The sequence below is a fragment of the Nyctereutes procyonoides genome, unplaced genomic scaffold (assembly GCF_905146905.1).
Source record: "Nyctereutes procyonoides isolate TBG_1078 unplaced genomic scaffold, NYPRO_anot_genome, whole genome shotgun sequence".
In the NCBI taxonomy this organism is placed as follows: Eukaryota; Metazoa; Chordata; class Mammalia; order Carnivora; family Canidae; genus Nyctereutes; species Nyctereutes procyonoides.
Window position 1 is genome coordinate 43,687,350 of NW_026575135.1, and position 24,260 is coordinate 43,711,609.

Consider the following 24,260-nt stretch of genomic DNA (forward strand, 5'->3'; position numbering starts at 1 on the left):
TCAATGGCTTTATTTATTTGAGAGAAAGAAAAAGTGCACGAGTGGGGGAAGGGGCAGAGGGGGAGGGTGAAACAAACTCCCCTCTGAGCATAGAACCCAATGTAGTACTTCATCCAGGACCTGGAGATCACAACCAGAGCTGAAGTCAGTTGCTTAACTGACTGAGCCACCCAGGCATGCTTCACCCTATGATTTTTTTTTTAAGTTAAAATACAATAAGAGAGTAGTATTGATAGAGAATGACAGTGCAATTTATAAGTATATGGAACAATTAACTGAACTTTGAGGGTGATAGCCTCATCTTTACAAAGAAGATAAATTTCAATAGGGTCTTAAATGATGAAGACAACACGAAGCAAATAATAATACATTTTAGGGTCATCAGTAAACACCTTGGTAACTCCTTGTGCTCTAAACTTTCTTTTCATTTTGCCTGTTTTTTCCCATCTGTCCCATTTCTTGATAAAGTCAAGAAGAAGAAAAAATAGAGATCTTTTGCAAGCAGGTCATTCCTCCAACAAAGAAACGCAGAAATGCCACCAGAGTAATGAGACTACCTAATGAATCTTCTCCATTATTGCCACCTTTCTTGATATGTTCTCAGTAGAGAGATATTCACGTTCACACTTAACCAATTTAATAAAATAGGCTTGATAGTCTCATTACCCAAATATCTTTATGTGCAAGGTTAACTTATCTAGTTTCACAAATGTTAAGAGAAGAAAAAAATCTCTTGGAAGATGGGATTTTTCACAATACTGCTGACTTTAAGGATTTTAGTCTTTAGGACCAAGAGTCAGAATGAAAATCTAACTTGCCATCTCACTACCTACATGTCGTAGTATTTTAAATTTTATTGTCATTCAGAGAGTACTGTCAAATATAACTAGCAAAGAATTTGGACACCTAAATTTTGCTATTACGTACCAAGGTACCTTTTTGGAAGCTAATAATGTACTGTTACCATTGAACTGCTTGTCATACTAAACAATCCTTTTCTATATGCAGAAATAGATGATAAAGAGAAGCGTCAGATTTTCAGTTGTCCAAGTTATTGTTTAGAGAAAGATAGTTTATTTTGCATTTTTTGGTTCTTGGACTAAAAAAATCTTCAATTTTGATTTTTCACAAGCAAATAGAGTTTTATGCAAGACTCACAGAATCAGTTTAAAATACATATAATCATTATTCATTCTGTCATTTGCATTATAAAAATGACAATGAGTCAGCACATATTCATAGTTATGCTTCACAGAACACTTTGCTTCAATTAAAATATATTTTATGTTTCAGTGAAATTCATATGACTTTTTACTTCTAAGTTTATTGTGAAAACCTTTTTATGATATTTCAGACATAGCTGAGGAAAAACAATACTTGTAGCTTTAGCTGTGTTAGTGGATTTATGAATTTTATAAACTTCTGCAGCCTTTGCACTGCTCAAACCGCACTCCAGGAAATCAGTATTTGTGTGGGAGGTTTGGGGACAAGCAGCTTGGAACAAGTGTGTGGAGATATGAGTGCTTCACTGAGAGCCAGGCAGAAGGTCACAGCAAGCCTCAGGAGTGGATCCATTCTGGGAACTGATAAGCAGCTATTCAACCCTACAGTCTTTCTGCACATAGATAGTTTAAAGAGCAAATTTGAGAAAAATATAAAAAAAAAAAAAAAAAAAAAAAAAAAACTCCACACAACTTAACTGATGCCTGACATGCCACTTACTAATCCAGGTGTTTTCAGCCATACAAATAGTTTCATACATCCCCCCAGTTATACCTCTCAATGTTTAAGACCATTATTGTTCACACATTCACCTCGTCCATTCATTAAATAAGCATACATTGAGTACCACCCACTTATGAGGTAATTTGGCAAGTGTTGAAGATTGCCAAAATAAATGCTTGCACTTAAACTTCCCACAGTCCAGTGGGGAAGATGAGGAAATAGTCAAGTTAGCTTAGAAATGGAGAACAAGATAGTGATTCTTTTTCATGATCAATTATCTACTTTGCTAGAAGCAGTACTTAGCCTGTGGAAATGGAGCATGACAGAGAGGGCAAGGGTCCTCTAAAGGGCTTCTCAAGTTGTTGTTTTAATATTTTATTTATTTTTTAAATTTATTTAATCATTTATTAATTTATTAATTGAGAGAGAGTGAGTGAAGGAAAAGGGAGAGAGACTCTAAATCTGAAGCAGACTCCATGCTGAGCACTGAGCCCCACAACTAGGAGATTAGGACCTTCCAACAACACAGGAAGCTGTCCTGCATTGTGGCTCTAAGCCAGGCCTTCATGCTCAACGTTTGTTACTAGGTGCAGTCTGCGTTTGAGTGGGGAGTTGGTGTAGCAGCATGGCCAGTTTAGGGCCATTCCAGGTGGAATTAGAGCTGGCAGTTAAGATCTCTTAATCCAGAAAGGGCATCTTTCAGGTATCCACTGCAGGACCATGACCTTAAGACAATTGCCCTGTTCTAGAAGGTTTCTCCTCTGGTAAACCACATAATTTCCACACCTTCAAATCCTCACCCAAAGAAGCCCACCTTGTCTTTCTTTTTCCTTTTTTTTTTTTTTAAGATTTTGTTTATTCATGAGACACACACACACAGAGAGAGAGAGAGAAAGAGAGAGAGAGAGAGAGAGAGGCAAAGACATAGGCTGAGGGAGAAGCAGGCTCCTTGCAAGTAGCCGATGTGGGACTCAATTCCAGAAGCCAGGATTACATCCTGGGCCAAAGGCAGACACTCAACTGCTGAGCTACCCAGGCATCTCTATTTCTTTTTTCTAGTTTAAAGAGAAACATGCACTCCACCTTCTGCCCCCATAGTCTCACAGATCCATATTTTGCAATATAAGCAGGTTACTTGTTTAATTACATTATTCCTGATTACATCCTCCAACTAGAAGAAATGCTCCAAGAAGATAGATATTTTTGAGGATATATATATATATATATATATATTTCACTGAAAAGAATCACAAGTAGTTGGAACAGTGCTTAATAGTATTTGAAATACTTGTGGAATGAAGGAATTTCAGGCTTCTGACTGAACTGACTTTGTGATATTTTGACTACTTGGAGTTCTGAAGAGTGACCATAGCTCTTCTGATGTCACTGATATACGGGGAAGGGTAAAGCAGAGCCTAACTTCCGGAACAAGCCTTGTACTGCAGCCCAAGAGACTCCAGGGCCATTTTTACAGCAATCTTGCTTATTAGGATATCCACTAATTTGCAGGCACAAAGTTGGTCCCTGAGGGCTGAAGTAGCTCTACTGTCTCCTCATTTTGGCCTGGGTGCAATTCTACACTGTCTCCGGGTGAGGAGTCTCCGGCATGGCTTAGAGGTTAAGAAAGAGTTGGATAACAAGCCAGATCACCTATAGTTTTTGCTCTGAGTTAATGCAAGGAGGATGCGATGGAGCAGGCCGCCACCAGAGAGCACTGTGGGACCTCTTTGTGAGGTTTAGCTTTCCAGGGCTGAGATTGCAAGGAGCTGGGGAACACAAGCTTTTAAAACCCTTAACATAGAGGAATTTTGGTGTCGTTAATGTCGTTAATGACTTTGCTTCATTTTGAAAGTACATAGAATTCAAAAGAATGTGTTAAATTGTACTTGAAATTTAAAAATTGCAAAGGATATTAACAGATATTTCACACAAAAAGATACATAATATCCCTTAAATGCCAGAGATGTTGAATCTACATCATAATTTTTTAAATACTCAGTAAAATGACAGAGATGAAATTTTTCACCTTTCAGATTTTCAAGAATCTAGAAATCTGCCCACCCAGGCAGAAGTTAGTGTTGGTAGCATTAACTGGCTTAACTTTCAAGGCGGGGAAACTTGCCAAACTATTTGAAAGTTAAATGCATTTATTTACTTTTGACTTCTGCACTTATAGGAATGTACCCTACTGTGTACCTGTTGGATACAAATTAACAAACATTTATTTTTTTTAATTAAATATTTTATTTATTTATTCATGAGAGAGGCAGGGACACAGGCTGAGGGAGAAGTAGGCTCCCTGCAAGGAGCCCGATGTGGGACTTGATCCCAGGACCCCAGGATCATGACCTGAGCCAAAGGAAGATGTTCAACTGCTGAGCCACCCAGATGCCTCAACAAACTTTTTTTAAATCTCAAGAATAATAAAAGTTTTGAAAAATAAAAACCTTGTAGTATAATTATATAATTAAATTATTGTAGGTATGTCAGAACAATAGAAAGACATGAAACTGACTACACGGAAGATGCTGTTCATTTACTAATATAAAAAACTCTCTAGTTACTTTCAGTGGCTTGGGGAGAAAGGCAAGGCCCATAATGGTGGGTAAAGAATGCAATCTTTTCTCTTTGTTTAATTGTGGTTGGGGTGGGGAATAATATACCTACTTTTTTTTTTTTTTTTTTGTATTTGTTGAAGGGAATTTGCAGGGATCCACAGATGCCAATATAATTGGTCTTGTTGCAGGTGACATTAGGATAGGATGGAGGAAAAGGTGATAGACTTTGTCCTATATACCATTCTGTGAGGCCTAGATTCATGCAAATGTATACCTATTCACAAAACAGAATAAATACATGTATTTTAAATTGCAGGAAAAAACGTTGGGGTAGCCAGTGAAGAAATGTTGATGATTCATCTTGTCTTATCACTTAAGTGCATCAGATACTTAGAGGTTTTTGTATTCAGTTACCTAGTTAGATTGTAAGTAACTAATTGCTTGAAATCAACCAGTACTGGTATTTCTGGTAGCCTTGAAATGAATGAGGTGAATTTTCCAGCAGGGCTGTCCCAGGAAGAATTTGCAGAGCAGCTCAGAGTTTCCCTTGGGACCTCTTCATCAGTTGTCTTAACTTTCCGTGATCATCTTACTTCCCACCACCTACCACATTACAGATTGATTTGCCCTTTGGACCAAGAGAAAAGAAGTTAACAAACCTTCTGACATTGTAACAGACTAACTCCAGTAATACACATTTATTCACTTAATGTTTATTGAATATCTACTAAGAACGTAGCAATGAACCACCATCTGAGGATACAGATCTGGCAGACATAACCTTTTCTTTAAGGAGCTCATAGTTAAGTAGGAAGATGGCATAGTCTAATCATTTTGCAGAATGATATGCGCCATGGAAAGGTGAAAAAGGAATGATCTCCTTTTTCTGAAACTGAAGAGACCTTCAGATCATTTCATGAAGTTTAAAATATGAGTAGGGATTCCCTGGCAACAGGGGTTAGTGTGGGGAGGGGGAAGAAAATAAAATTATTAAACAGAAGGAATAGCACTCATGAAAGATATGACAATACACTATCCATTACAAGTGTTGAAGAGTTTAGTGTGGCCAGAATGTGTTTATGTTTGATTTCTATGCATTTTGAGAGGAATTACTACCACTGTGGCTAATACTAACTACTTAGTAGATATACATGTACTCGGTAATTTATGCCATTTAATTCTAACAATAAAACTCTGAAGTATGTTTTGTGAATCATATGGATAATGATGTCAAGAATTATAAAAGTTTATCTAGTAATACACATGATCAAACCTACATCTGATTCCAAATCCCATGCTCTGAATTATGAATAGGTGTTTGCTGAATCTCTATTTCCTTTCAGATTCACTCTTACCTTTCTCCATCCTACTCTCTAACACTGGAAACTAGTCTGGATGGAGTTCAACAAGAGGCTCCGTGACCTTGGATGGCCAGTGTGGTTTGTCCCATGGGTAGGATAGGTAGGAAACCAGAGAGAAGGCAGAAGATGAAAATGGTTTACCTCAGGCTCACTCACATCCTGTCATCTTGTGATGCCTGGGACTCCCAAGCAAAGATGACTTTCTGCCCAGGGGACCCTCTCCATACATCCGACTCCTAGATGGTGGTAACTGCTCCCCGTCCTCGTCCTGGCAGTCTCAGGGTGGCGCCTCCCCTTGTGGTTTCCTTACGTATAGCACACAGTTTTGTAATAGGTTCTTTATTAAACTCTTTTCAATTATTCTAATCTGAAAGTGCCATCTGTTTTCAGTTGGCACTAGACCGACATTTAAGGAGTTATTGTTATTATCTGAATGAGAGCTAATGAAAGCTTATTGTGGTAGTAGCAGAAGAAATAAAGGGAATAAAATGGATTCCAGAGTGAGATGAGAAAAATCTGAATTTTAAGAAGGCTACAGGGAAAGAACAATATTCAATCTTAAGATTTGACTTCTATTATGGAACTGAAATGGGTCTCTCTTGCACCTTTTATATTATACTGCATAGAAAAACTCTTAAATTTAATAGTAACATGAGACAAAAGAAGTAGTTCATAACTTGACACCAGAAAGGTTAGGGTTTGGGGAATAGATTTTACTGCTTGTGTTGAAGTATGTGGAGCCACATTATTCACTTAGAGAGGGTGGTGCCACATATCAAGTGGTGATTCAAACGGGTGATTAGTGCAAAGTGGTACAATAAGAGGTAAGAGATTACCCTGGCAGGTTCATCAAACACGAGGGTGTATCAACCTGGTTCTGAGGATGAAGGTAGGCAGTAAGCATACGGAGGAAGGTCAGCAAATAACAAGATCCCCACCATGAGATTCAATTCAGTCAAATTCCAAGTGCTGGAGAAAGGAACAAGGGCAAAGGTAAAACAAGTGCTGCCTGGACAAACTGCAAGAATTTAGGCATATTGTAGGATTTCTTATGTTTCCTTAAACCACCCAATTGTGCAGCAGACTGGAGTGAGGCTGAGAATGCTGAAGGTCAAGTGGCCACAATTGTGAGAAGAAAGACCGTTAACATCCCTTTCATACCCAGGAAGCCCAGCCCTGAAGGTTTTCTTGTTGTTGTTGTTGTTGTTGTTGTTTAGTCTATGATTCCATCATCTGGTCGAAAAGGTCTGTTTTCACCTAATGTTCCATAGTAGCAACACTCTGGTGCATGTGAGGAAGCATCTGTGTTCTTCATCAGTGTCTCACAAGTTGAAGAATATAAAGTAGTACAGGCATAAAGCTAGTGCGTTACTAAATTGCTTCCTACTGAGATTTCTTCAGCTGGGGTTAAAAAAAAATACAGGAAACAATATTTTCTGGGGGTTAAAGTATTTTGATTTATAGTTTCCAAGGGTATGTCTGATCTCTTGTCATTTAGAAAACGGCTTTCTAAATTAACACATCAATTACTTAAACCAAATGGATAGGAATGATGGCACTGAAATAATAATCTTTTAGAAAAAACACTTTATAGGAGATAAAATATAGATGGTCCCTTTGACTTAAACAGCTGCTATATTAATCATTGTGGTATAAATTATAGAGGTAAAGAGTTTACGCTTCTTTCCTTTATGTTGAACATTCTGATAAATGGGTGTCTAATGTGACAAGGAAAGATAACATAATGAATATCTCACAATGCTTGAATGAACATTCAAAAAAAAAAAAATGACTGACATTGTATTTTGTTCTAGGTAGGAGTAAAGTGCCAGCAGTTCCTGGCCGGGTGATAGTCCAGCTGAGGGTGTCTGACTGACAGCATGTTGGCACCAGCATTGAAGGGAGTGATGGGCTTTGGCTCCAGGTGAGTACAGTTCTCTGAAATATAATGTGTGCATCTTTCTGACTCTTACCCACAGAACTCATCAGATAACTGATTTCTACCCTCTTGAAATACTGGGCTATTTAATTTCTTCAAAAATATTATAGTTGTAAAATTGTATCATACTTTAAAGTCAATGCATATAATGATTTCCTCTTTAAGTGGTCAAAGAGGTAACTATGAATGAGTTTCTTTCTGAACTGGGTGTCAAAATGACTGAACTACAAGTAGAATGAAAGATGAAATTTCATAGAGTGTTTGGGGGTTAAGGAGGGAAGGCTATCCAGAAGTGACCAATGTGGAGCAAAGTTATCGTTAAGCATTTCAGATTGACACATTGTTCCGTATCCTTCTAAATGACAGGCATAGGAGGGCTGAGTTAGTCTTGAGGACCCCAAATGTCGTCACTTCCAAAGTCATGCAATTAGAGGCTACAGATAATTCTGTGACTCAAAAGGCTCCTTGACTTCTGGTTTCTAAATGACAAGAGATCTGAAGTAAGGGTCAGACATACCCATATTTTATTTTATTTTATTTTTTAAAGATTTTTTTATTTATTCATGAGAGACATACAGAGAGAGAGGTAGAGACATAGGCAGAGGGAGAAGCAGGCTTCTCGGAGGGAGCCCAGTGTGGGACTTGATCCCAGATCCTGGGATCATGCCCTGAGCCGAAGGCAGATGATCAACTGCTGAGCCACCCAGGTGCCCCCATACCCATATTTTAGTTGTGATTCTCCAAGGATGTACCTTCATGAATTCATAAGCCAAAATGTATGTATCACTTAGCTCAATATGAAACTTTTGAGGACCGAATAGAATAACAGGCTATAGATTTAAGGAATGCAAGACAAATGTTACAGAACTTAATTTTTTTTTTAACTTTGAAGACTTACATTCTAGGCCTATATAACATTTTATTTTAAGTCATATATAGCTTCTGCCTTCCATGGATTAAAATATTAATAAAGAAGACAAGCTAATTAAGGCTACAAGGGCAAGTACTATAAAAAAAGATATAAGGAGTATGCAATAAGTACTTAGTCTACTCATCAAATATGTAATAATCCCTCTTTTTGTCACAGCAATTCTATATCTAGTGACAATGTAAGAAAAAAATTAAGAATGTCTGAAAAAAATAGAAGCAAAGATGTTTCTCACATTCAGTTTTAATAGCAATGAAAATGATAAACAACCCAAATACTTAATTGTACTGAACTTATAAAATAGATTTTTGTTCAAATAGTGAAATTATATAAACTATTAAAATGATTTAGACTACCTGTGACATGAAAGAAGGAATAGGAATATTTTTAAACTTATAAAAGCAAGTTAAAATGTCTTAAGATAATATTTGTGTGAAAAGGCAGAAGGAAAAACCTATATGATTATTTTATTTTTGTTTTTAACTTTTTTTTTCTGATAATTTTATAGTGGATGTTTTTACTATAACCAGAAAAAAATACAACTTAACATTGAAAATTGAATCATTAATTTTTTCACAAGAAAACAGGATCATAGGGGCTCACTGGGTGGCTCAGCAGTTGAGTGCCTGCCTTCGGCCCATGGTGTGATCCAGGAGTCTGGGGATAGAATCCCACATCAGGCTCCCTGCATGGAGCCTGCTTCTTTTTTTCTCCCTCTGCCTGTGTCTCTGCCTCTCTGTGTCTCTCATGAATAAATAAATCTTAAAAAAAAGAAAGAAAGAAGAAAAGAAAATAGGATTATAGAAGAATAAGGTCATGAAAAAATAGCATATCTTTACAGAGATTGAAAAATCAGGTTATAAAACAGAATTGAAGTAAAATCTTGTATTGGTGTAAAATGTGTATTTATTTAACAAAGCAGAATTTAGGTAAAATCCTTCATTTGTATTTTTTTAACAAGAGCATATATATATTTTTTTAAAGAACATATACATATATGTTATGTATTTATAAAAACTATACAACTTTTCTGTTTAAATGAAAGAGTTTGGGAGAGTCAAGATAATTCCTATTTAATAAACGTGTAAATAAGTTTGAAATTTGAGTAGAGCCTTGAAAGATTAAATATACAGAAATGTGCTTTTATTAGTATTAATAACAAAATATGACCTGTTGAAAAGATGAGTACATATTATGCTAACCTGTATTGCTCTTCTTTTCATTTTGTAGAAAATTATAGCATAAGTGATACACAGTGAATGAATTTGAATATTGCTATTTGTTTCAAGATTAGAACAATGAATTTGATGTACTAAATGCCAACTTTTATTACACACTGACACTTTGTAAATACTATTGCATTTTTAACAAAAAATTATAGCAGTGTGTAACTGATTAAAACATGAATATATTCACCAAATCTTTGAAAGTTAGTTATATTTCATTACCATAGTCTTCTGCAATTCTCCTTTATCTGACTTCAGTGATGCATAAATAGACTGTATATTTATCTTTAAAAAATAACAAAAGAAACAACTAATTTCTCATGTGAATATTTAAAAAATAAATTTTGTGAACAATAGCAGTGGTGTCTTCTTTCACAGACTTCTCTGCACCTGTCTTCCACAGAGACTATGATTTCCAAGTCCATCCTTTGCCTCTTTATTCTCCCTGTATATTCTTCTTGGATGATCATATGGAGACCCATGGCTTTAATATTCCCAAATTAATAACTCTAAACCCATACTCCCGTTGTCCACTAGATCAATATACCAAACAAAGCAGAGGTATCATTCTTACCTAGGCTGTATTTCCTGCCTTTTTCCTTCAGATTCCTCTTTAATGTGATTTATTCTTTCTACTCTGTGTCAAATCTGAAGTAAAATCCTGCTTATAGGGGTCCCTGGGTGGCTTAGGTGCTTAAGTGACAGCCTTTGGCTCAGATCATGATCCCTGAGTCCTGGGATCAAGCCCCGCATCAGGCTCCTTGCTCTGGGGGGAGTCTGCTTCTCTCTCCCTCTGCCTACATCTGCCCCTACTTGCTTGCTCACTCTCTGTCAAATAAATAAAAATTAAAAAAAAATCCTGCTTATAGGGAAAGATGTAGGAGGAGGTGCCTAACTTGACTGAATAGGCCTGAATTATCTTCAATGGACAGGAGAAAGAACAAGTGTGTTAATATCATTAACGTATTAATGATGTAATGATGATTAAAATTTTCTTGTTTTTTCCATTATCAGTGAGTTTACTCTTGCTAATTCTTCATCATTGCCTTATCAATGCTTCTCCCCACAACATGCACGTTATAAAGCCATGACCTGACATTAAGCTGAAATGAGAAGAATGGCAGAAAAATGTGTACAATAGTAATTTGGAATTGTCAGCATGCCAACATAGGTGTGCGGGGTAGGGGGCAGATTTGTACTGGTTGACCTAGGCTCAAATATCTACTCTGCCATGAATGAGTTATGCAGCCCAGAGTCTACCATTCTCTTTAAGCCTCTGAGTTCTTAAATTATTTATTCTAAATTGTTCCAATTCTAAAAGTCAACTAATACAGTGTTTGTGGAAATAGTCTACAGATGTTTAAGTACTTTGTGGGTGTGAGCATCGATTGTTACCAACCATAGAGAACAGATAGAAGCAACTTACCAAAATACTCACATGTGTGTATATGTATATATACAATGTGGATCCAATATAGAAAAACAGATTACTTTTAATGAAGTAGTAGAATTAGTTGTTTCTGCAGTGAAATCTCAGCTTTTTGGTAAAATATCTTCAAGTAGATATTTGCAGAGAAACTTTTTTCCTTTAATGTGTGTGGCCTACCCATCAAATCAGCACGGTTCAATAATTCAGGAGATGTTCTCTCTGCCCTTTGATCACAAAGGGAATTCAACTAGGGATAAAATCCAAGATAATGAGCTGGGCAACACAAAGCAACTTCCTCTTATGAAAACCACTCACAAAATACATGTGGTATGAAAATTAAAGACAGAATATTAAGATAGCATTGATTAATTGATCTGGAAATTATTTCCAACCATATAATATTAATAACACTTTATGACCTGAAATTTAAGGTGCAGTGGAAATCACACAAAAATTATTTAATATCGCCAACAACTGTAGTAATGTTGAACTTTAACAGTTAAAATTATGTTTGCTGAAGTACTGAGAATATTTTGCAAACTATAACATTAGAAATTCTCAGGAGGTGAGAATTTGGTCAGATGAATCTGTATTCATTAGACATTAAATAATTTATATCTAGATTAAATCAAAATATTTTTCACGTTCATTGCGCTGAAAACACTTGGAGTTCCAAATAACGTATACTAAAATCTGAGAGACTTAGATCACCACAAACCAAAACTTTCAGTTGGGATTTGTGTGTGTGTGTCCTTTATGAGCATATCTCAAGAAAATGCAATGACCTGAAAATCAACCAGAGGAAAGAAAGAAAGAAAGAAAGAAAGAAAGAAAGAAAGAAAGAAAGAAAGAAAGAAAGAAAGAAAGAAAGAAGAAAGAAAGAGAAAGAAAGAAAGAAAGAAAGAGAAAGAAAGAAAGAAAGAAAGAAAAAAGAAAGAAAGAAAGAGAAAGAAAGAAAGAAAGAGAAAGAAAGAAAGAAACTCTCAAAATGATGGTTCTTAATAATTAAAAGTTATAATTAGTAACAACTATTAAACATCCACAATATACATTACATTCCCCACATGTCTAGGGAAATACAGATATTAAAGTATTTCTACCTTCAAGTAATGATTCTCTATGGGAGGAAATAGGCTATACATTGACACTACTAAATAGCATGTCATTATGTAGATACATATCACACATACTTAGATAAGTATTAGTGTCAGATGCCAAGAGATAAGGAGAGATCAAGTGCTAACAGTTTTCCACAAGACAGCATTTGTCTTGTGTTTCAGCAACTGAGAGGATATCTTGAAGGAAATTGAACTTGATAATTTCAACGGATGATGGCAGGCTGGGATTGGCACTGTAGGAAGAGGGGACAATTTGTATGCAAACAATGAATTTGAATGTAGAAAAGACAAAGAAAAGGACAGCTAGCAATTTTTTCTTGTAATTAAAGGTAACAAGTAAAAGAAAAGGATAGAGATTAATTTTGGTGGTCTTTAATGTTAGCCCAAGGAGTATGTTCTTAATTTTGTATCCTCTTTCCAGTTATCTTTGGACTTTACATTCTATTGGACCCTGATACCATTGCAAGTACAAATGCTTGCAAAATCTTGTTCTAACTTCAAATGGAAATACTTGACATCCTATACTTGTAGAATACGTAATAGTTGTTACCAAACTGTGAAATTCAGAGCAGTGTGAGTTTTTAAGCAAAACTTACCTCCTAAAGCATATAAAATACAAAACTTAAAACTTTTTCTTACAACCTTTAAATATATTTAATTTCCAGAGAAAATATTATTGGTCTCAAGGTTACAAATCAACAGTACTTGGAATTATCAAAATTAATCTTGGTATATTACAAAAACTTTTACCATTTATACTAAACAGAAACTCAAGTTCATGATGACATAATGTTGAAAAGGTATAGGTTAAAATGCAAATTTTATGATACTGTATGATTCAGTAATCATTATCTTTTTAAAAGATTTATTCATATTGAAGGAGGGTAGGGGAAGTGGGAGAGGGAGAGAGGGTATCCCAGGTGGACTCCACGTGGAACCAGGCAAGTCTCGAACTCACGACCATGATCTCGCGACCTGAGCTGAAATCAAGAGCTAGACACTTCGTTGACTGAGCCACCCAGGAGCTCTGAAAGCATGTTCTTAAAAAATGTGGTTAGTGTTGTCACCTGCTGGATATTTGTGGAATGGGGAAATGAGAACTGAAAAGACAAAACACAATATTTCTATGTAATAATAAAAAATTAAAACAATGCTTTTTAAAAAAATAGTGTGAGGTGAAGCAGCTAACTTTCTGGTTGTTCAAAAAGGTAAATTAATCTCCTCCAAGTATCCGTTATATAATATAGAATCTCCTTCAGTGTTTTATACCAAATATGAGACTTCAAACACAAAAAACATCAGCAGTTCCCATATATGGAACTATCTATGACAGATGCTCTAGATTAGATTATTAAACTCAGACCTTGGGGATCCCTGGGTGGCACAGCGGTTTAGCGCCTGCCTTTGGCCCAGGGCGCGATCCTGAAGACCCGGGATCTAATCCCACGTCGGGCTCTCGGTGCATGGAGCCTGCTTCTCCCTCTGCCTATGTCTCTGCCTCTCTCTCTCTCTCACTGTGTGCCTATCATAAATAAATAAAATTTAAAAAAAAAGTAAAAAAAAATAAACTCAGACCTTAACAATAGTAGATGGTAAATATACAAAAATTCCAAAAGACAATTTTTAAAAATCTTAATGAAAATAATTTATGCACATTTTAAGTATCACTTGAGCAGTTGTTCTTTTATATGAAAGAACAAGTGATCTTTACATTAAATTTCTTATTATATCTTAGATACATGATGAAGTACTTTTTTCATTGTTGTTGCAATATGCTATAACAGTTAAATACCACCATCTGGAGTACAGAGCAGTAAATACCAGTTGCTGAAACCAAAGATATTGCTACTCAGTACTGGGAATGTGGAAATTACTGTGAACATATTAGACTTATGGAAATTGAGATTTTATCATTAGTAGTGGAGATCATTAGCGTCTACTCTGGGTGGGAGTTGACAGCAGGACTAGGATGTGCTTCAGTTTCAAATATATTTTTAACATTAGAAACAACTGGTTTTACAAAGGTTAGAGGAATCTGTGGTGTTCCTACCCTTGTTTGGAAAGCTACAAAACTCTAGCTTCACATTTCTCTCAGTGAATCCTAACTTTTTAAAGCAATTGTTTTAAGAGGCACAAAAACTACAAAAGCATCTTCTGGGCTTTTTGAAATTAATACTGTTGGGAGATGGTTTTCCTTTCAAATGCATGTCATATGTAACACTGAACAAATATTTCTTTTTAAAAAAATGTTATAGAAAATATTTGGGCAGGGGCCCTCTCTGTATACTGATCAGTGTACTCTATTTTTAAAATAGTTGAAGCAGTCTTAGAGCACTACAAAGTGTTCTACTTCTTGGAATTGCTTTGATTCTTAAAAATAGAAACTCATGATCTAGCAATCAAATTGTATTATGAGACTTGCAAGAGCAACAGAATCACAACAGCCTGCTCCACATCTCTCTATGCAATAGTCACATTGAAGAGAGAACAAAGTTCAAGTGTCATCTGTTGGTAACCACCTTTTTAACTTAACATGTTTATATTATCTCAATTAATTTTCAACCTCATCTATTAACTTCTTACTATGATACTTACGTAGGATGAAGGACAGGCACACCAATCACAGGACTTCTTTTCCACTCTCTTCTCAATGCATTGATTCAACTTATTTTAGGGAAATCAACATTATGTTTAAATCATGATTATATATAAATGTTGCTTTCTAGGTTTTCAATTTTTAGCAGAAATTAATTTTCATAGATTCTAGATTATTAATGACTATTTCAAATTTCAAATGCACAAAATGATGAAAATACGTGAGACCTGCATCATGTATGTTGTGCTCACACGCTTCTACCCTTCTGTCCACCCTTCTGCTCCCATCTATGTGCTGGCCCTCTGACTCTCCCTGCCTCTGCTTTTTCCGTTGGATTTCTTATTCCTGGGTTGCACTTCTTCCTCCTTCTCGATGATTGTGAAAGCACCAGTTCAATTCCACCTGATTCTCCTTTTACTTCTCTGTTCTGTTTTGTTTTGTATTTTCTTCACAAGAACCTCTCAGGATTTTTGAAATTCATGACAATGTGCCTTGGAGTGGAACTAATTTCATGTTGAAAACTGATATTTTTTGTGCTAAAAGTTTGATTTCTTTAGTTTCATCTTAGCTGTTGTGGGTTTCTCTCTTTATTAGTTAGCTATTAGGCCTTCTGGATTATCTTTTCCTATCTTTTTAAAAAAAATAAATTTTTCTTTCTCAGTTTTATTCTTTGGGAAATTTCCTTGACTTTATCTTGTACCTTTCTTGGATTAAAAAAAAAAAAAAAAACAACTATTTTATTTAGAAAAAAAAATGAAACCTAGAGAACAGTTGCTGGCAGTGGGGCAGGGGAAGTACAAGGAATACCTCAGGGCCTTTTACCTAGACTATCTATAGTTCACATTTGTGTCTTGGCTTTCTTTCTCTATATACTTACACACACATGCTGTGTCAATCTATGTTTTGTTTTGTTTTTTTTTTTTTTTTGTCCTTAGTCATTTAACAGTAGGTAGCATATATCATTGCCCTTCACCTCTGAATACTTCACTTTGTGTTTCCTTAGAACAAGGATATTCTTTTACATAATTAGAGTAATGTAATTAGCTTCAGTAAATGTAGCATTTATATAATACTTTGATATAGTCTTCTGCTGGCATTGAGATTTTATCAACTGAGCTGATATCTTCATAGTATGTTTTTCTTCCAGTGTGGGATACAGTAGAGAATCAAGTGTTGCATTTCCTTGTGTTAAAAAACAGAGGCATGTTAAAATTTTGGAGTTTATGGGACACCTGGGTGGCTCAGCAGTCAAGCATCTGCCTTCAGCTCAGGGCATGATCCCAGAGTCGCAGGATCAAGTTGTACATTGGGCTCCTGGTGTGGAGCCTGCTTCTCCCTCTGCCTGTGTCTCTGTATCTCTTTCTGTCTGTCATGAATAAATAAATAAAATCTATTAAAAAAATTGGAATTTATTTGAAGAAAAATCTATTCAAATTGGGCAGCACTAAACACGAAGTGGTTAGGAACCCTGCACCAACAGGAGCTCAAGGATAGATATTTGCAGAGAAAAGGGGAAAAAAGCCAAGTAAGGATATTTTTGATGGCTATAGCTGAAAGCCTATTGACAGCCCATTATAACTGATGTTCTGTTGGTTTTTAAGTTTTATTTACCATATTCCTAAGTTTTGATAACTTTTTTGATTATCTTAGAATGTTTTATTTGTTTTATTATCATAGTACACATTCTTATTCTATATTATTGATTAGAGTAACTCCCCCCATCCCTGTTTGTTAACTCCCTATATTGTCTGTTTATTATCAGTCCTTTGTGGGTGTTAACATCTCACTGTAGGTCTCAGTAATGCGCAGTTTTCCTCAAATGACTGACCTTTTGTTCGCCATTCATATAAAGTGCAGTCTTTGAGTAGGAGTTGGGGTAATATCATTTGGCTGCTTGTGTTCTGGAAACCAAGTAAGGGAGGTGGCTTACAGGTTCCTTGATTAAGTATTTCCATTTCAAATAACAGCTCTGTCCAAAGTCAAGCGTACCAGGTTTAATTTCTCCAGAGAACAGACTTAAAATTGGGGATTTGAGGGTAGAGGATGACAGGAAACAGAGAAGTAATTGCCCGTTGTGGGGGATGAGAGAGCAACCACTATAGAATTTCACCAATTGTCCCCTTTTTAGAACTGCATCTCACTCCTTTCCAAAGCACTCCGTTATTCCGAAAGCTAGGCCGCTGGAAGGTTCTGTGGGTACGCTTGGCTGACTTCTTGCTGCGCTCCACGTTGTGGGCCTGTGGGCAGCACTTCCTCAGTCTACTACATCAATCATCATTTCACAATCTGCTCCCTACCTTCCACGATGTATTGAAATACAGTAGAGTGATGAAAGGTATGACTCTGAAACCAGACTGCCTGGGTTTGCTACTTGCTGAATATGTGATCCGCAAGTTGCCTGATATTTTTACACCTCTATTTTCTCACCTGTAAACAGGAGATGATGATAGGGATGTTACGTAAGGTAGAAGATGAGTTAGAACAGTGCCTGTCTAAGGCAAGGCTGATCGCAGCTGACACTATTACTATCTTCTGTTCTGCTAGTATCTCCATTTTTCTTCTAAGCTCCTATTTTTTGATCAGCCCATAGCGACTTTTTTAAAAAAATAATAATAATTTTTGCTGTCTTTTGAGTTTTGGGGGAGGAAAAGAGATTAATAACTGAGGTTAATTCATCAGTTTTTGGTTTTATCTTAATAAGACTCTGCTTTATTTATTTATTTATTTATTTATTTATTTATTACTAAGGAATGAATTTTTTTTGGGTGATGACTAAGTTCTCTTAGCACACTCTTTCATTTTATCTTAAAAATTAGAATGACAGCTTTAAAAAAACACCCAGGTTAATTTCAGGATCTCATTTACCTATATGAAAATTACGCATTCTCTTTTCTAAAATCTTCTATCATTGATTACTGTGATTTTGAGACATTGGTACTATCTGTATGAGAATTTATATACAGGATGATCTAAGGACACATTCCCAATTAATATTATAAAGCCTTATAAAAAGGCATTCTTATTTTACTTTGTATAACCTATTAAACAGGCAATAGAATCCTTATCTTCTGTGTGCTGATATTTATGTTATAGAAATTCAGTTATTTAAATATTTATAAAATGAGAGTTGAGAGCAGCACTTTTGAAAAGCGGTTAATAATGAACAGACATCAAGGGAGCTATATCATTATAAAGCAAAGTGCTTTGCAACTCCAATAACTTCAGTGGTGCAGAAGCAGGCCATCAAATTTAATTAAAAGCAGTCAAAAATAAACTGAGAAATTGAACTGTAAAAAGCTGTCCTTTGCCAGGAGCTGAAGGCAGAAAGAAAGCAAGGGAGAGCCTTGAAAGTAGTAATGAATTGATAAGCCTTACTGCCTGCAACTTGTAATGCACTCTGTCAGATTTTAGTTTCAGTTAAATGAGATTAATAGGGCAATCACTGATTCTCTATCTTAAATCTTTCTTCGTCATCCCCCCATTACAGGCTCCCATGATAGATGGAAGCCGAGTGGGTCAAAATTTTCATTCATTTCCCGGCTCAATCATTTTTTAAATAATGCTGGCATCTACATTTGCTGGACACCAGCATTCTCCATGATATTTTAAAAGCAGAAATAAATTTAGTGACTGACAGGCTGCAGCCTTCATTTCCAAAGAGGTTTGATTCCTTTTTATTCAACAGAGCTAGAAATCCCCTGGAACGTAAGCGATTGACATCTCTTTCTACCACTAGGGGCTACCATGGTGAAGTGAATGATAAAGAGAAGATTACAAATTTATTGTTGCTTTAAACGCTCAGATTAATGTGAATGTGCAGAAACAGTACCACAAGGACGAAAACAATTTGCCCTCGATCATCTTATTTTTATAATAATGTTCTTTAATGAAGCTAAAGCCTTCCTGCTGTGACCTTATTATGTTTTTCAACATCAGTGAGAAATAGATTCCTCCGAATTTTAAGAGAGCTCATAAAACAGCAGGGATATTGAAATAGAGGATCAATTACTTTTTTGCAGTAATTTTGAACTTGAAATGGCTATAGTACAGCCTCTGTAGACAAGAAACAAACCAGCTTATTGAAAAGCTGTGTGCAAATTATACAGATCACCAAACGCTGAAATAGGCAAACCGTTCCTTTCTACTACCTTTCAACATGATTACAGCACCGCTTTAAAGACCAAGCACTCAAGATTACATTGCAGAAGTGAACAAAAACTGAAACTAGAATTTGTCACCAATTAAGTATAAAATTTGAATTATATTTAAGAATCCTTCAGAAAATTGATTAACATTACTGTTTATGGGTTAAATCTTACTCATTTTAACCTGAAGAAAGGATCTTTGATTACCGTGGGAACTTAGGAACTTAGAGGTCCAGATGAGGATGGAAATAGACAAGAGTGTAGATCTTAAATATGTAACAGATTATTGCATTTATGAAATACTGTATAATTTGTGAGGTGCTTCCATATTCATTATGCCATTCAATCCTGGCAGCAATCCTTATAAGTTCAAACAGGCGTTTTTTACCTTACAAACCTTACAAAGGTGATAGTATGGAAGCCTGAGGCCCAGACAGATTTAAAGATTAGCACCAGGTCATGGCACCTACCTTACTTGTGGCTGGCACCTGCACCTGAGTGGTGGCCCAGTAGTCTCTCTTTTTAGTTTTTGCAAGAACTCTCAACTTTGAAAATGCAAATCATTTAGCTGTAATAAAGTCAGTGTTACCAGAGTATATAATTTCCATTTCCATCTGCTGCATTCAGGCAGGAACTTCTCATTTGTGCTGATATGGGAATTGCATGGATCAATGGGCCTTTAGAGAATGGAAGTGCTAAGTGCACTTTATCTGAATAACTGTCCTGCAGCACATGCAAGACTCCATAGCAGTCAACAGGATAGGAGCCGATGGCTGCCTGGTAAGGCGGCTGAGACTCTTCTTAAGAAAAAGGCACCTGAGTTGAAAGCCACATTTATTCCTGGACAAGGACTTTCCTACCTGAAGGGAGATTGGGACAGGGCTTGGGCAAGACTCTCAATCACTCTGGTCAATGAGATTGACTTAGAGAGATTGAAGGTCAAGGTGATAAAGTCCTGAAGCTATTTAGAAGGAAGAGAAATGAACTTTCAAGATTGAGATCATGAGAAAATGTAAGAAGTCCAAATAAGGAGATCAGTGTGAGGAGCAAAATACTAAGTAGTTAAGAGGAAAAAAAAGCTAAAATTCAAAGACGTTTGTTCATATTTTATATTTTTATATATCAAATGCAGTCATTGAGTTGGATATTTTAGCTTTCTTAAATGCTGGTTTTAATTGCATCATATGAGTTAATAAAAACCTGCCAGATAACTTCTACCCCTCAATATTAAGAATGGGATCAATAACTATGGTAATAAAAATGGCATTCTTTTCTAAGAACTCTACATGTATTATATTGTAAACACTGAAATATAGTAATTATTACTGTTATTTTAAATATCAAGGAGCACCTGGGTGGCTCATTTGGTTAAGAATGGGACTCTTGGTTTCAGGCTTGGGTCATGATCTCTTGGGTCATGAGGTCAAGTCCCTTGCCAGTTTCCTACGCTTAGTAAGTAGTTGACTTGAAGAATCTCTTCTGTACCTCCCCCCAAATAAATAAGTAAATCTTCAAAATAAAAAAATAAAATAAAGAAATATCAAAATAACACTATGAAGCAAGTTAGCTTGCCTAATTAAAAACTGTGAAACTAGGCGCATGTAGGTGGCTTAGTCAGTTGATAGTCTGACTCTTGATCTCAGTTTAGGTCTTGATCTTGGTGTCCTGAGTTCAAGCCGATTTTGGGCTCTATGCTGGGTGTGGAGCCTACTTCAAAAAACAAAACAAAACTGTGAAACTATTAAGTGGCAAAGTCAGGAACTTTCAGCTCTATATCTTTCTCCCTTACCACTTCTCATTTTCCCCTTACCATTTTTCAAGCCATTCCCTAAAAGAAAATAATAATGAATCTCCCTGTTTGAACAGTTTTATTTATTTGAATTTTATTTTATTGTTTTAATTATTTTTAATTTTTTATTTGACAGTTTTGCTTGAGGATTGAGACATTTTTTTTATTGGAGTGCACTTTGCCAACATAATGTTTGTCCTTCTCTGATTGACTTACTTCACTCAGCATAATACCCTCCAGTTCCAACCACGCTGAAGCAAATGGCAGGTATTTGTCATTTCTAATGGCTGAGTAATATTCCATTGTATACATAAACCACATCTTCTTTATCCATTCATCTTTCAATAGACACCGAGGCTCCTTCCACAGTTTGGCTCTTGTGGACATTGCTGCTATAAACATCGGGTGCAGGTGTCCCAGCGTTTCACTGCTTCTGTATCTTGGAGGTAAATCCCCAGCAGTGCAATTGCTGGGTAGTAGGGCAGTTCTGTTTTTATTTCATTTTTTAAAAGATTTTATTTATTTATTCGTGAGAGACACAGAGAGAGAGAGAGAGAGACAAGGCAGAGGGAGAAGCAGGCTCCATGCATAGAGCACGACGTGGGACTCCATCCCGGGTCTCCAGGACCGGGCCCTGGTCTGAAGGCATTGCTAAACCACTAAGCCACTCCGGCTGCCCCAGTTCTATTTTTAACTCTTTGAGGAAACTCCACACAGTTTTACAGAGTGGATGTACCAGTTCACATTCCCTGCAACAGTGCAAGAGGGTCCTCCATTCTCCACATCCTCTCCAACACTTGTTGTTTCCTGTCTTGTTAATTTCCCCCATTCTCACTGGTGTGAGGTGGTATCTCATTGTGGTTTTGATTTGTATTTCTCTGATGGCCAGTGATGCAGAGCATTTTCTCATGTGTTTGTTGGCCATGTGGATGTCTTCTTCGGTGAAATCTCTGTTTATGTCTTTTGCCCACTTCATGGTTGGATTGTTTGTTTCTTTGCTGTTGAGTTTAATAAGTGCTTTATAGATCTTAGTGTTTTATACCCCTTTATCTGATAGGTCATTCTCAAATATCTTCTCCCATTCTGTAGGTTGTCTTTTAGTTTTGTTGACTGTTTCCTTTGCTGTGCAGAAGCTTTTTATCCAGATTAAGTCCCAATAATTCATTTTTGCTCTTGTTTCCCTTGCCTTCATAGATGTATCTTGCAAGAAGTTGCTGTGGCCAAATTCGAAAAGGGTGTTGCCTGTGTTCTTCTCTAGGATTTTGATGGATTCTTGCATCACATTTAGATCTTTCATCCATTTTGAATGTATCTTTGTGTATGGTGTAAGAGAATCGTCTAGTTTCATTCTTTTCATGTGGCTGTCCAATTTTCCCAGCACCATTTATTAAAGAGACTATCCTTTTCCCGTGGTTAGTCTTTCCTGCTTTGTTGAATGTTAGTTGACCATAGAGTTGAGGGCCCATTTCTTGGTTCTCTATTCTGTTCCATTGATCTATGTTTTTGTGCCAGTATCACACTGTCTTGATGACCACAGCTTTGTAGTACAACCTGAAATCTGGCATTGTGATGCCCCCAGATATGGTTTTCTTTTTTAAAATTCCCCTGGCTATTCAGGGTCTTTTCTGATTCCACACAAATCTTTTTTTTTTAATATTTATTTATTTATTTATTTATTTATTTATTTATTTATCTATTTATGAGACACACACACACACACACACACAGAGAGAGAGAGAGAGAGAGAGAGAGAGAGAGAGAGACAAAGACACAGGTGGAGGGAGAAGCAGGCTCCCCACAGGGAGCCGGATGTGGGTTTCCAGGATCTCACCCTGGGCTGAAGGCAGCGTTAAACCACCAAGCCAACTGGGCTGCCCGATTCCACACAAATCTTAAGATGATTTGTTCCAACTCTCTGAAGAAAGTTCATGGTATTTTGATAGGGATTGCATTAAATGTGTAAATTGCCCTGGGGATCATTGACATTTTCACAATGTTAATTCTGCCAATCCATGAGCATGGAATATTTTTCCATCTTTTGTGTCCTCCTCAATTTCTTTCAGAAGTGTTCTATAGTTTTTAGGGTATAGATCCTTTACCTCTTTGGTTAGGTTTATTCCTAGGTATCTTATGCTTTGGGTGCAATTGTAAATGGGATTGACTCCTTAATTTCTCTTTCTTCAGTCTCATTGTTAGTGTATAGAAATGCCACTGACTTCTGGGCATTGATTTTGTATCCTGCCCCACTGCCAAATTGCTGTATGAGTTCTAGCAACTTAGGGTGGAGTCTTTTGGGTTTTCTATGTAGAGTATCATGTCATCTGCAAAGAGGGAGAGTTTGACTTCTTCTTTGCCAATTTGAATGCCTTTAATGTCTTTTTGTTGTCTGATTGCTGAGGCTATGACTTCTAGCACTATGTTGAATAGCAGTGGTGAGAGTGGACATCCCTGTCTTGTTCCTGATCTTAGGGGAAAGGCTCCCAGTGTTTTCCCATTGTGAATAATATTTGCTGTGGGCTTTTCGTAGATGGCTTTTAATATGCTGAGGAATGTTCCCTCTATCCCTACACTCTGAAGAGTTTTGATCAGGAATGGATGCTGTATTTTGTCAAATGCTTTCTCTGTATCTATTGAGAGGATCATATGGTTCTTGTTTCCTCTTGTTGATATGATCTATCACATTGATTGTTTTATGAGTGTTGAACCAGCCTTGCATCCCAGGGATAAATCCTACTTGGTCATGGTGAATAATCTTAATTTACTGTTGAATCCTATTGGCTAGTATCTTGTTGAGAATTTTTGCATCTATGTTCATCAGGGATATTGGTCTATAATTCTCCTTTTTGGTGGGGTCTTTGTCTGGTTTTGGAATTAAAGTATGCTGGCCTCATAAACGAGTTTGGGAGTATTCTGTCCCTTTCTATCTTTTGGAACAGCTTTAGTAAAATAGGCATGGTTTCTTCTTTAAACATTTGATAGAATTCCCCTGGGAAGCCATCTGTCCCTGGACTTTTGTGTCTTGGGGGGATTTTGGTGACTGCTTCAATTTCCTTCCTAGTTATCAGCCTATTCAGGTTTTCTATTTCTTCCTGTTCCAGTTTGAGTAGTTTGTGGTTTTCCAGAAATGCGTCCATTTCTTTTAGATTGCCTAATTTATTGGCGTATAGCCATATTATATATATATATATATATATATATATATATATATATATATATATATATCGTTTGTGTTTCCTTGGTATTGGTAGTGATCTATTTTTTTCATTCGTGATTTTATTAGAGTATTTTCTCTTTTGTTTTTAATAGGGCTGGCTAATGGTTTATCTATCTTATTAATTCTTTCAAATAACCAACTCTTGGTTAAGTTGGTCTGTTCTACAGTTCTTCTGGTCTCTATTTCATTGAGTTCTGCTCAGATCTTTATTAACTCTCTTCTTCTGCTGGGT

General features: G+C 36.3%; 1 long non-coding RNA gene across 2 annotated transcripts in view; it reads left to right on the forward strand.

Moving 5' to 3' along the window:
- LOC129494527 (uncharacterized) overlaps nt 1-24,260 on the forward strand; it is a 1,043,078-nt gene that overhangs the window by 319,306 nt on the left and 699,512 nt on the right. For both annotated transcript variants that reach the window (XR_008661366.1, XR_008661365.1), the window contains exon 3: nt 7,459-7,568. This is a non-coding gene — a long non-coding RNA (uncharacterized LOC129494527). The remainder of the gene's footprint in view (nt 1-7,458; nt 7,569-24,260) is intronic.